Source organism: Scyliorhinus canicula, chromosome 4, assembly GCF_902713615.1.
Source record: "Scyliorhinus canicula chromosome 4, sScyCan1.1, whole genome shotgun sequence".
NCBI classification, from domain to species: Eukaryota; Metazoa; Chordata; class Chondrichthyes; order Carcharhiniformes; family Scyliorhinidae; genus Scyliorhinus; species Scyliorhinus canicula.
Genome location: NC_052149.1, coordinates 36,386,786 through 36,400,482, shown reverse-complemented (window position 1 = coordinate 36,400,482; position 13,697 = coordinate 36,386,786).

Below are 13,697 nucleotides of genomic sequence, written 5' to 3'. Positions count from 1 at the left end.
GATCATCAGTAAAATGATGGAAGGGGTCATTAACAGTGCCACCAAGCGGCAATTATTCAGCAATAAACTGCTCATGGATGCTCAGTTTGTGTTCCGCTCGGGTCACTCAGCTCCTGACCTCATTACAGCCTTGGTTCAAACATGGATAAAATAACTGACTGCTAGAGATGAGGTGAGAGTGACTGCCCTTGACATAAAGGGAACATTTGACCGAGTATGGCATCAAGGAGCCCTAGCAAAACTGGAATCGATGGGAATCAGGGGGAAAATTCTCTGCTAGTTGGAGTCATACCTGGCACAAAGGAAAATGGTAATGGTGATTGAAGGTCAATCATCTCAGCTCCAGGGTACCACTCTGATGATGGTTCCTCATGGTAGCCCAACCTTCTTCAGCTGCTTCATCAAAGACCTTCCTTTCATTTAATCATCGCCCCTTGATATTCAATGGATTACAATTGCTGAATCCCCCACTATCAACACCCTGGGGGTTACCATTGAGCAGAAACTGAACTGGACTAGCCATATAAATATTACCAGTTCAGGTTACAGGGTTAGGAATCCTATGGCAAGTACCTGGCCTCCGGACTCCCTACAGCCTGTCCACCATCTGCAAGGCACAATTCAGGAGTGTGATGGAGTACTCTCCACTTACCTGGATGAGAGAAGCTCCAATGACGCTCAAGAAGCTCGACACCATCCAGGACAAATCAGCCCATTTGATTACTACCCCTTCCACAAACATTCAATCGCTTCACCACCGATGAACAGAAGGAACTGTGTGTATCATCTACAAAATGCGCTGCAGGAATTCGTCAAGATCCCTAGGCAGCTCCTTCCAAACCCACAAAAACTACCATCTAGAATGACAAAGAGCAGTAGATAACTCGGAGCACCACCACCTGGAAGTTCCCCATCAAGATTCTCATCATCCTGACTTAGAAATCTATCACTGTTCCTTCACTGTCACAAAATCCTGTAACTCCCTCCCTAACAGCACTGTGAGTGTACCTGCATTTCATGGACTGCAACAGTTGACGAAGGCAGCTCATCACCACCTTCTCAAGGACAACTAGACATGGCAGTAAATGTTGGTCCAGTCAGCGACTCCCACATCCTGTCAATTAATTGTTTTAAATGTTGTGTAGTTTATGGCACCTTGAGATGGTAGCTATGACTCAGTTGGTAGCACTTCGCCTCTGGGTCAGGAGGTTGTGGATTCCAGTTTCATATCCAGGACCTGAGCACACAGATAAAACAAATCTGTCATTCCAGTGTAGTACCATCTTTCAGCCAAGCCACGCCCCATTCTGCCCTCGCAGCTGGACATAAACAATCCCATGGCACTATTTCAAAAGCAGAGTAGGGGAGTTATCCTGGGTTCCAATATTTATCCTTCAATCAACATCATAGAAAGCAGATTATCTGGTCAGTGTCGCATTGCTGCTTGTGTGAGCTCGCTGTGCGTAAAATTGGCTGCCGCATCTCCTCCTTTACAATAGTGAGTTTAAATCTGCTTCTTTGGCTCGAAAGTGCTTTGGACATAGTGTTTGAGAAAGGAGAGTCTTAGGTGGGATTCTCCAGTTCCCCAGCCCGCGTGTTTCTCAGCGGTGCACCGTTTGCAGGCCACGGGATTCGGTCACTTCCCACCGCTTGTTAAAGTGATTTCCCATTGAAGCCACCTCCCACTGACGGGAAACCCAGGAGGGATGCACTGCCAGCGGGAAAAGATAACCCCAACGGCCAGAGAATTCCATCCCTTTTTTTGGAGGGGAATTTTGCCATGTGAGCAAAGTCTAGTGCTCCCTCGTTTTGCTTTGCTCTATCCATGGAGATTATAATGTATGTGTTCCCTGTAGAGAGTTTGGTAACCTCTCTGATACAGTGGTAGATGACAAACTATGATACATCACTGATGTCAACTACTGCAGCTTGAAGGTTAAGGGCCAGAGTGATCTTGACATGCACAGTTAGTGCTGTCTATGCTCTGTTGTGAGGCTCAAGTTGTGACTGGTGTAGGTGGGAGTCCACTTTGTGAAATGTAAGCTCCTCGGCTTTTGTCCCTTGGTGAAGTTCATGTTGAAAAAGTGTTTCCTGAATGCCTGTGGCCTCCCGCACACTGCCTCCAATCTGTCTCTTGTTGCAGAGTTTCCTGCTCTTTGCTATTATTCATTGCCATTTCTTCTTGTTTTTCGGCCCGCAAGGGAGTTCGTGACTACAATCAGATGGCGTATAAGCAGACATAAAAACCAGGAAAACGCAAATGCTATTGTTAGAAGTCAAATGTGACATCCTAGCATTGAGAACAAAAGGCTTAAACACCGAGACATTTACCATCATGGCAAACCAAAAATGAACCTATAAGTACGGCATGACCTCTTCAAAAAGCCTTGGGCGTTCTACCTGCCTATCAGTAACACTAATTGGTGGGCAAGATTAGCAAGTGGCAAGTTGGGTTCTAGGACATTCCAAAATAGAAGGATTCCTTATCAAATGTCGGACCCTCATTTACATGTTATTCATTGCTGTAAGTGGTTCTGGGTTGTACTCTGATACCTACAGAGGAACCCAATCCAATATGGCAGACAGCACATTTTTGTCTAGAAATCAGCACCCCTACTAATCACGTTAGACACATTTATTCAGTGCCCAGAAACCAGGAGAAGCACAATCACACCCGTAGCTTGTTTGATCAGGGTTACTGATGTGCATTGGCTGGTGTCACTGGACAGTTTATTTTCTTCCACACAAGTATTCTCTCTTCATTCACCTCACCCAGGAAAGAGAATACAATTTTTAATAGTGCTGTAATCGTTGCCTCGGGGTGTCGTGCTTTGCTTAATAGCTCAGTGATTCATCACTGGTGCTTACTGGTTTGTCCACAGGTTTAGTTTCATCTCGTCTGCCAGATCGTTTGATCCCTGTCTCATTGAAGACATGATGATTACTCTTTGCTATCTAGTCTTCTTTCAGTTCTTCATGACCTGCATTTAGGGGTTCAGTAATTACAGTCTAGCTGCTGGTTGTCAGAAAGATACTACGCAGCTAATTTGTCCAGTCTATGCCTCATTATGCTGACAGTGACAGCAGGTGATTTGTGCTGTTGTAAACCTGCAGGCTATACCTGATACCTCTTGCAGGGAAGGCAAAACAAAAAGAACTCATTGTCTCTAGAGGTCTGGTGACTGTAAATAGTAATCACAGGGAGCCTCGGGTAACATGGTAGAAAGGGTATTCCCCTAGCACAGGTGATAGATAGGGAAGTTTGGGTGGCATCAGAAGCTAGAGTCAAAATCACATCTTATTTTTTAAATTGAGAAACCCAAGTGAAAGTCCCAAGGATCCCAGTAAGATTCAAGGCAGCAATAAAGGACGACTGTAAGTAATGGTGATGTTAAACTTCAGTTTTAAAAATCTGAAGATTGTGTGAGGAAGGCAAATTAAAGGAAGGTGAGAAGAAGTTTGAGGAAAGAATGGAATGGCACAGAACTCTGGGTGTAATAAGTCTTGATTTCAGTGCAGTGAGATAGAGGAGGAACAGTGCATGATGCCAAAAATGGACATTACCTGATTTACGAACATGCCGGTTTTTGCACTCTTCCCATAAAAAACATTCCGAGATCAGAAATGAATACCTACTGCCAGGTTATGTCAAGAGTGATTGATATGAGGGGCTGCTTAGCACACTGGGCTAAATCGCTGGCTTTGAAAGCAGACCGAGGCAGGCCAGCAGCATGGTTCGATTCCCGTAACAGCCTTCCGGAACAGGCGCCGGAATGCGGCGACTAGGGGCTTTTCACAGTAACTTCATTGAAGCCTACTCGTGACCATAAGCAATTTTCATGTCACTTTTCATTTCATATGCAAGATAGAAATGTCACGTTTAGCGCGTGGGCAAGAATATGGTCGATGGAATATAACGTGGATAAGTGTGAGGTTATCCACTTTGGTAGGAGGAATGGAGGTGCATGGCATTTCTTAAAGGAGGAGGGATTAGGAAGGTTTCATGTTCAAAGGGACCTTGGCGTTCTTGCTCATGAGCCGCGAGAATCTGGCATGCAGGTGCAGCAAGCAACTGGGGAAGGCAAATGTTGGCCTTTATCACAAGAGAATTTGAGTACAGAAGTAAAGGTGTCTTGCTTCAATTCATTGGTTAGACCATTCCTGGAGTATTGCGTACAGTTTTGGTCTCCTTGCCTGAGGCAGGATAGATTTACCATGGAGGGAGCGCCATAAAGGTTCACCAGAGTAATTCCTGGGATGGCGGGACTGTCCTATGAGGAGAGATTGTGGGGACTGGCAGCGCCGGCCCTAGGGTTGCTGGCGCCCCGGGCAAGCTGAACTTCAGCGCCCTTGGGGGGGGCGGGGCCTAGGCGGGCGGGGGGGCGGGTCCGGGCGGGGGGGCGGGACCAGGCGGGGGGCCGGTGGGGGCGAGGCGGGGGGGGGGGGGCGGGCGAGGGGGGGCGGGGGGGGGGCGGGGGGCGGGCGCGGGGCCGGGGGCGGGGGGGCCGAGGCGGGGGGGGGGGAGGCGGGGGGGGGCGGGGGGGGGGGAGGGGCGGGGGGGGGGGGGGGGGGCGGGGGGGTGGGGGGGCGGGGGGGGCGGAGGGGGGGGGAGGGCGGGGGGGGGGGGAGGACGGAGGGAGGGAGGACGGGGGGGGGGCGGAGGGGGCCGCCCTGGGGGAGGGCGGCCACCGCGCATGCGCTGGTTGGCACCGGCCCAACTGCGCATGCGCGGGACCCGAGTCTGGCGCCCCCTAGCACATGGCGCCCCGGGAGACTGCCCGAGTTGCCGGTACCTTGGGCCGGCCCTGGGGACTGGAACTGTACTCTCCAGAATTTAGAAGAATGAGAGGTGATCTCATTGAAACTTACAAAATTCTTCAATGGCTTGACAGGGTAAATGCAGAAAGAATGTTTCTTCTGGCTGGAGGGGGGTCTAGAACCCAGGGACACAGTCTCAGAATTAGGAGCAAGCCATTTAGGATGATGAACCTTCGGAATATTCTACCACAGAGGCCTGTAAATGTTCAGTGGTTGAGTATGTTCAAGAACAGGATCAATAGATCCAGGGACATGGGGATCAGGGGGGGAAATAGCATTGTGGTAGATGATCAGTCATGATCCTGTAGAAGCATAGAATCATAGAATTTACAGTGCAGAAGGAGGCCATTCCTTTGGAAACCGAACCTTGGAAAGAGCACTCCACTTAAGCCCACACTTCCAACCTATCCCCGTTACTCAGTAACCCCACCTAACCTTTTTGGACACTAAGGTCAATATAGCAAAGCGAATCCACCTAATCTGCACATCTTTGGACTGTGGGAGGAAACTGCAGCACCCGGAGGAAACCCACGCAGACACGAGGAGAACATGCAGACTCCGCACAGGCAGTGACCTAAGCCGGGAATCGAACCTGGGACCCTAGAGCTGTGAAGCAACTATGCTAACCATTGTGCTACCATGCTGCCGTGTTGAATGGTGGAGCAGGCTCAATGGACTGCACGGCCTACTCATACTCCTATTTTCCTCTGGGCAGTACGGTGGTGCAGTGGTTAGCACTGCTGCTTCACGGCGCCGAGGTCCCAGGTTCTATCCCGGCCCTGGGTCACTGTCCGTGTGGCGTTTGCACATTCTCCCCGTGTTTCCGTGGGTTTCGCCCCCACAACCCAAAGATGTGCAGGTAGGTGGATTGGCCACGCTAAATTGCCCCTTAATTGGAAAAAATTCATTGGGTGCTCTAAATTTGAAAAAAAATACTCCTATATTCCTAGTTGCTGTCTTTAATTGGTGAGACGGTGAATTATCGTGGACCTGATATTACAGAGACCTAGGATAATGATCTCGGACATAGGTTCAAAACCCACCATGGCAGCTAGTGGGATTTAAATTCAATTGGATATAAAGCTGGTAAAGTTGTATAAACCCGTCTGGTTCACTAATATCCTTTTAGGAAATAAATGCACCCAGTCTGTTCTATACGTGACTCCAGAGCCACAGCAATGTAGTTGACTCATAACTTCCCTCTGAAATGGCCGAGGAAGCTACTCAGTTCTATTGCCAGCGACACCCATGAAAGAACAAAGAGAAATAAATAGTCAAAGGGGCAAGAATGTTTGCTTTGAATAATGGATACTGAGAAATTCCTGGAACAATGTCCTGCAGCTGAATTGATTGGCTTCAACCAGCACCGCCATCTACAGGTCCACACCCACATACCTTTGTGCCAGCAATGACTCGGTCACTGGAGAGCTTTCCCCCAATCCTGATTGACTTCCATTTTCCTAGGGTTCCTTGATAACATAGTCAGTTGAATATTGCCTTGGTGTCGATGATTATTGGTGGTGTGTAAGTGTTGCTTGATAGCATTGTAGATAATTTCATCCATTGGGAAGACTGGCTGCATTGGACATTTTTTGTGGAAATGGCATATCTGAGCAATTATGCACATTGTTGGGTAGGTGCTAATGTTGTAGCGGTGGATCTTCGCTAGAGGTATGGCTAGTTATGGTGAACAGGTCAACAACCACTCCAGCTGGGATGTATCAGGACCCATCATCTTCACTGTGTCCTGTGCACGAAGCTGTTTCTTGAGTGAATGAAGTTGCCTGAAGAGTGGCATCTCAGGAGGGTGGGAAGAAGGATCAGTTGAGCTCCACCATTAGTTAGAATCATAGAATTCCTACAGTGCAGAAGGAGGTCTTTTGGCCCATTCGGTCTACACTGATCCTCTGAAAGAGCATCCTACCCAGGCTGACTTCCCCACCCTATCCCCATAACCCCACCCAACCTGCATATCCCTAGACTTTGGGAGGAAACCGGAGCACCTGGAGGAAACCCACATGACACAGGGAGAATGTACAAACTCCACACAGTCACCCAAGGCCAGAATTGAACCCGGGTCACTGGTGCTGTGAGGCAGCATTGCTAATTGTGCCACCGCGCTGCCCTATGTTTTGATGAGAATCTTCATGGATTCTCCTCATTGTTTCAGTTGCTTAAATGACCACCACCAAGCATGACTGGATGTAAATGGCTACAGAGCTTTGACTTGATCCTTTGGGCATGGAATTACTGTCCAGAATTTTCTGCTTCTACTGTTTAGTATATATATAGTCTGTATTGTGGCTTATTAGGTTGGCATGTCATTTTCAGGTATGCCTGCTGCAGCATTTGGGAAGTGCACCCCACTTCTGCACACGTCTCCACCCTATCCCCGTAACCCAGTAACCCCACCTAATCTTTTATGGACACTGAAGGAAATTTAGCATGGCCAATCCACCTAACCTGCACATCTTTGGACGGTGGGAGGAAACCGGAGCACCTGGAGGAAACCCACGTAGACACTGGGGAGAACGTGCAGACTCCACACAGCCAGTGACCCAAGCCAGGAATCGATCCTGGAATCTTGGAGCTGTGAAGCAACAGTGCAAACCACTGTGCTACCTTGCCACCCAGGGATGCTGTTCTACATTCTATATTGAAGCAGGATTGACAAAATGCCTCAATGGTAAGGCAGCAGTGAAAGATATGCCAGGCCATGACATTATTGATATGGTAATATACAGTTCTGCATCTCCTGATTCCCTAATAATAATAATAATAGCTTATTGTCACAAGTAGGTTTCAATGAAGTTACTGTGAAAAGACCTTAGTCGCCACATTCCGGCGTCTGTTCGGGGAGGCTGGTACGGGAAGGAGGCCCTACAGCACATGTGCCTAGTTTTGAGTTGTTACAGCTGTTCTTAATCTGGCACACTTATAATAATCTGTATTGTCACAAGTAAGCTTACATTAACACTGAAATGAAGTTACTGTGAAAATCCCCTAGTGGCCACATTCCGGCGCCTGTTCGGGTACAGAGAGGGAGAATTCAGAATGTCCAAATTACCTAACTTTTGGGACCAGTGGGAGGAAACCGGAGCACCCAGAGGAAGCCCACGCAGAAATGGGGTGAACGTACAGACTCCACACAGACAGTGACCCAAGCCGGGAATCAAACCTGGGACCCTAGCGCTGTGAAGCCATAGTGCTAACCACTGTGCTACCGTGCCACCCAGTGGTAGCTTAGTGTTAGCACAGTGGTGGTGTCATGAGGATTGTGCACTGATCAGTGCCAGACATAGATGTGGCTGGTAGATTTGTTAGATAAGTTAATTATTCTCTGGTGATGGCTCTTTCACCCACAGCTCCAAACCCACTCTGGGAGCCACGTCTTTAAGGCCGTGACCTGCTTGGTCGGTAGTGGTAATACTGAGCCGATTCTTTTGATGGATATTCAAGTGCCCCACTGAAGCTGCTATCTGAGCCTTTGCTATCCTCAGTGCATCCTGAAAATAGTGTTTAACGTGCAGGTCATAGAATAGGATCATAGAATCCCTACAGTGCAGAAGGAGGCCATTCGGCCCATGGCGTCTGCACTGGCCTTTGGGCAGAGCACCCTACTTGAGCCCATGCCTCCAACCTATCCCCATAGCCCAGTAACCTCACCTAACCATTTGGACACTAAGGGACAATTTAGCCTGGCCAATCTATCCAACCTGCACATCTTTGGACTGTGGGAGAAGCCAGAACACCTGGAGGAAACCCACGCAGACACGAGGAGAAAGTGCAAACTCCCCATAGGTGTACTGATTGATCAGCTGAGAGAGGGTAGTAGAAGGTAACCAGCAGGAAACTTCTAGACTCATGTTGGGCCTGGGCTCATGAGAATTAATTAAGTCCAGGACCAATGTTGGACACTCTAAGGCCCGACCTACCTGATTCTATATTGCTGTATCTCGCCTCTAGTGAATCTACTTTGCTGTTAGGAAAGGAAATAAGCTTGTTGATGACAAGCAGGGCCGAGCTTACTTTGGGGTTCCGTCCATTGTATCAGTTTTTGCAGTTGCTTGTTTATCCAGTGTAGTTCTGATATACGTTTGAATATATTCAATTCCTTTTTGCAAAAATTATCTGAATCAAACAGAGAAACCATGTGTCCAGGGACACAGTATAATTGGAAATGGATAGTTGAGTAGACTAACAGCAGGATATTCAGGGGCCAGTAAAAATCTAGTTGGCATGTACGATTTAAATCATCATCTGCAGGAAACAAAGGTATGTGACGTTACAATTAATGAAACTTTGATTCTTTGCTTATTTCATTTATTTTATTTCTAAGTTAAGTACTGAAGAATTTCAAATAAATTGCCACAGCTTTCATGTCCTTTCCCAGAGCCATGTGTGGATATTCAAGGATGCAACCAGTTAAACACTTGCTAATGGTTCAGAGCTTATACCTGAGGCTTTAGATATTACCTTGTGGAGAGTTAATAATTTAAGTCGTCAGAGAGAGCTTAGATATAAAGAGGAATCTGAAATAAGTTGAGGAATGATCACGGGGCTGTGAAAAAAGGGATCAGTGCGGCTTTTGGATAGTGGTTAAAACCTCGTTATTTTCATCCTTCTAATCCTGACCTTCGCAAATCTCATTCAGACCAGTGGGAGAGGGGGAAAAAAGAAATTATCTTCAGGTAATCTATGGCCAAGTTAGACTGCTCTCCTCGGGGATGCACCTGGCCAAACCCACCCTCTGTGGAATCAATTTCTGAGCCATGTCCGATTAACGCTGGATTCAGCAGCTCAGGCATTTTAGCAATCAGCTGCCTCTTAATTGGCTCCATGCATAACCAAAACTAATTTAGTGGGGGGGGGGGGGGGGGGGGCTATAGCTTCCAATCCACCGGATGCTCACTTTACTTATTGTTTGCCCTTAATGCAATTTAGTCCAGTCTCTGAGACACTTCTGCCTGGGAAGCGATTTAAGACACAAAAAAGGGAGATTGGAGTGCTTAATGTAGCTTTGGAGCTCTTAGGTTTCAATGCAGATGAAGATTGGGTTTTTTCTTACAATGCAGTGTACCTGCCAGTTTTTAAAAAGCACAAAGAGTTGGGGGAAAAGAGTGTTGGCTACAAGAAAGGTGAAGGTTTCATGTCAGTGTGGCTGGTTGCACTAATGGGGCATTAGCAACTTATTAATGATGCCCACTTCTCAGAATTTATGTATGAAAATATTCCATGGGGTAAACATACAACCCAATAAAGCATGATTTAATCAATTCATCTAGATTTCCAGTTCATATATTGATGTTGAAAAACCCCAGCAAGGGGTCCAGTTCTACTTAAGTTAACCTTGCCTGTATTTGATAATCTTCTAACAACACCAACAGGCTACATTTATGCAGTACCTTTAAAGTGATAAAATATCCTAACACACGTCACAGGAGTACATTAAAAGATAAATAATTTTGCGGTGAAGAAAGAGTTGTTAGTTCACGTGACTAAAGTCAAAGAGGTAGATTTTCACCAGACAAGGATGCCCACTGTCCCCGCTGCTGTTCGCACTAGCAATCGAACCGCTAGCAATCACGCTCAGGGCAGCAAAAAATTGGAGGGGGATCCGAAGGGGAGGTAGAGAGCACAGAGTCTCACTCTATGCAGATGATCTGCTCCTCTACATCTCGGACCCACAAAGCAGCATGGACGGAATCATCGCGCTCCTGAAAGAGTTTGGAGCCTTCTCGAGCTACAAACTCAACATGAGCAAAAGCGAGATCTTCCCAGTACACCCGCAAGGGGGAGGGGGGGGGGGGGGGGGGGCAGCACTAAAGGGGCTGCCGTTCAAACAAGCCCGACACAAATTCCGCTACCTGGGGATCCAAATAGCCCATGACTGGAAAGGGATCCACAAATGGAACCTCACCAGCCTGACGGAGGAAGTAAAAAAGGACCTGCAAAGATGGAATACACTCCCACTCTCCCTCGCGGGGAGAGTCCAGACGATCAAAATGAACGTACTGCCCAGGTTCCTCTTCCTGTTTAGATCCATTCCAATCTACATCCCCAAGGCCTTTTTCAAAGTGCTGGACAAACTTATCATGGCGTTCGTATGGGGGGGTAAAAATGCTAGGATCCCAAAGAAGGTCCTACAAAAAACAAAATCCAGGGGGGGGGCTAGCCCTCCCGAATCTACAATTCTACCACTGGGCGGCAACAGCCGAGCGAGTAAGGGGATGGATCCAGGAGCCAGAAGCCGAATGCGTGCGTGTGGAGGAGGCCTCCTGTATGGGGACCTCCCTCCGGGCCCTCGCCACGGCAGCATTCCCATCCCCACCCAAAAAACACTCCAGCAGCCCAGTGGTGACAGCCACCCTCCAATCCTGCAACCAACTGCAGCAGCAATTTGGCCTGACCAAAATGTCGGACAAGGCTCCCATCTGCAATAACCATAGGTTCACACCAGCACTGACTGACGCCACCTTCAAAAGGTGGAGGCAGGACGGGGGGACACTGACAGTCAGGGACCTATACATGGACGACAGGATCGCAACACTGGACGCACTGACAGGGAAATTTCGGCTAGCTGGGGGGAACGAGCTACGGTACCTGCAGCTCAAAAACTTCCTACGAAAGGAGACAAGGACGTACCCACAACCGCCACGACAGACACTACTGGAAGACCTACTGGACGCAAGTATCCTAGAGAAAGGGAACTGTAGCGACATGTATGACCGACTGGTAGAAAGGGACAACACCGTACTTGACGTAACAAGAATGAAATGGGAGGACGACCTGGGGATTGAGATAGGGTGGGGACTCTGGAGTGAAGCACTGCATAGGGTCAACTCCACCTCCACGTGCGCAAGGCTCAGCCTGACGCAACTAAAAGTGGTACATAGAGCCCACTTAACAAGAAACCGTATGAGTAGGTTCTTCCCGGAGGTGGAGGACAGATGTGAACGGTGCCAAAGAGGCCCGGCCAACCACGCCCACATGTTCTGGTCTTGCCCCAGACTTGTGGAGTACTGGACAGCCTTCTTCGAGGCTATGTCCAAAGTGGTGGGGGTGAGGGTGGAGCCATGCCCGATAGTGGCGGTCTTCGGGGTTTCAGACCAGCCATATCTATTCCTGGGGAGGAGGGCGGACGCCCTTGCCTTTGCCTCCCTGATCGCCCGCCGTAGAATCCTGTTTGGCTGGTGGTCAGCAGCACCGCCCAGAGCTGCAGACTGGCTGTCCGACCTCTCGGAATCTCTCCAAATGGAGAAAATCAAATTCTCCATCCGAGGATCGGACGACGGCTTCCACAGAACGTGGGAGCCATTCAGGCAATTGTTCCGGGATCCTGTTTGTGGCCAACGTACAAGAGGAAGAATAGTTGGGTGGCCAAGAATCAGGGGAAAATGGACGGGAATCGGGGGAAGGTAGCTGGGGGGAGGGGGGGGGGGAGGGCTATGGGTTCGCTATGGGGGTTTGATGGCTAGCTAAGGCCCAAAACCAAACTATAAATAAATGCCTATAAACATGTGCCTCGGCCATATTGGGGAATGTAAAATATGTAAGCTGGCTAAAGGGGGCGGCCACAGTTGTTATTACGAAGATGCTTACCTGTAAATATACATGTTAATTTTTGCGTGTTTTTTTTTCTCTCTAATAATTTGTTATTTGTTCAATATAAAATATGAAAACTCAATAAAAAACATTTTAAAAAAAGAGGTAGATTTTTTTTATTAATTTACAGGATTTGGACGTCGCTGGTTAGCATTTATTGCCCATACCTAGTTGCCCTTCAGAAGGTGGTGGTGGGTTGCCTTCTTGAACTGTTGCAGTCCTTGAGATGTAGGTACATCCACTGTGCTGTTAGGGAGGGAGTTTCAGGATGCTGTCCCAGCGACAGTGAAGGAACGGCGATATATTTCCAAGTCAGCGTGCTGAGTAGCTTGGAGGGGAACCTCCAGGTGGTGGGGTTCCCAGGTATCTGCTGCTCGTGTCCTTCTAGATGGCAGTGATTGTGGGTTTGGAAGGTACTGCTGAAGGAACCGTGGTGGGTTACTGTAGTGAATCTTGTAGATGGTACACATGGCTGCCACTGTCGGTCGGTGGTGTAGGGTTTGAATGTTTGTGGAAGGAGGAGCAATCAAGCGGGCTGCTTTGTCTTGTCTTGTCGAGCTTCTTGAGTGTTGTTGGAGCTGCACTCAGCCAGGCAAGTAGTAGTAGAGGTTGAAGAGTGACCTAAAGGAGGAAAGAGACACGGAGAGCTAGGGAGGTCCGGGGGGGGGGGGGGGGGCGGGGGGGGGGGGGGGGGCGTAATTTCAGCATTTAGGGCCTAGATGGCTAAAGTCTTAGCAACCAACGGTCAGAAGGGAATGAGGGATGCGGAGAAGGCCTGGTGAAGGAATGCAGAGTTCTTAAAGAGTTGTAAAGCTTGATAAGATAGGGATGGACAAAGCCACGGAGTGATTTTAACATGAGGAGGAGAATTTTAAAACAAGACTTTGAGGGACTAGGAGCAATGAGGTTAAGCAAGCAGAGGGATAATTGGAATTTGGTATGAGTGAGAGTGCAGTGAAACATTGTGAAAGATGTTTTTGCCTGCAGCTTGTTCTTTGTAGATTTATGAGCACCAAGTACTCCAGCTTCACTGAAATACAAACCATCTATGTTCTCAGGCACAGCAACATCAAGATAGGCAGACATGCTAACTGAGAATCCTTAAAAGAGGTTCTGATTTGCTCCCTCATATTATGAGCTACTTTGTCCTAAAAGCAGAGCACTATTTTTGTGGGGTTGGAAATTTTTTAAAAGACCAACGACAGTCTAATCTTTACGAGGTAAAGATTCCTGCAGGTTTATTGCAGCTACAGCTGGCAGTAAAGAAGGCAAAT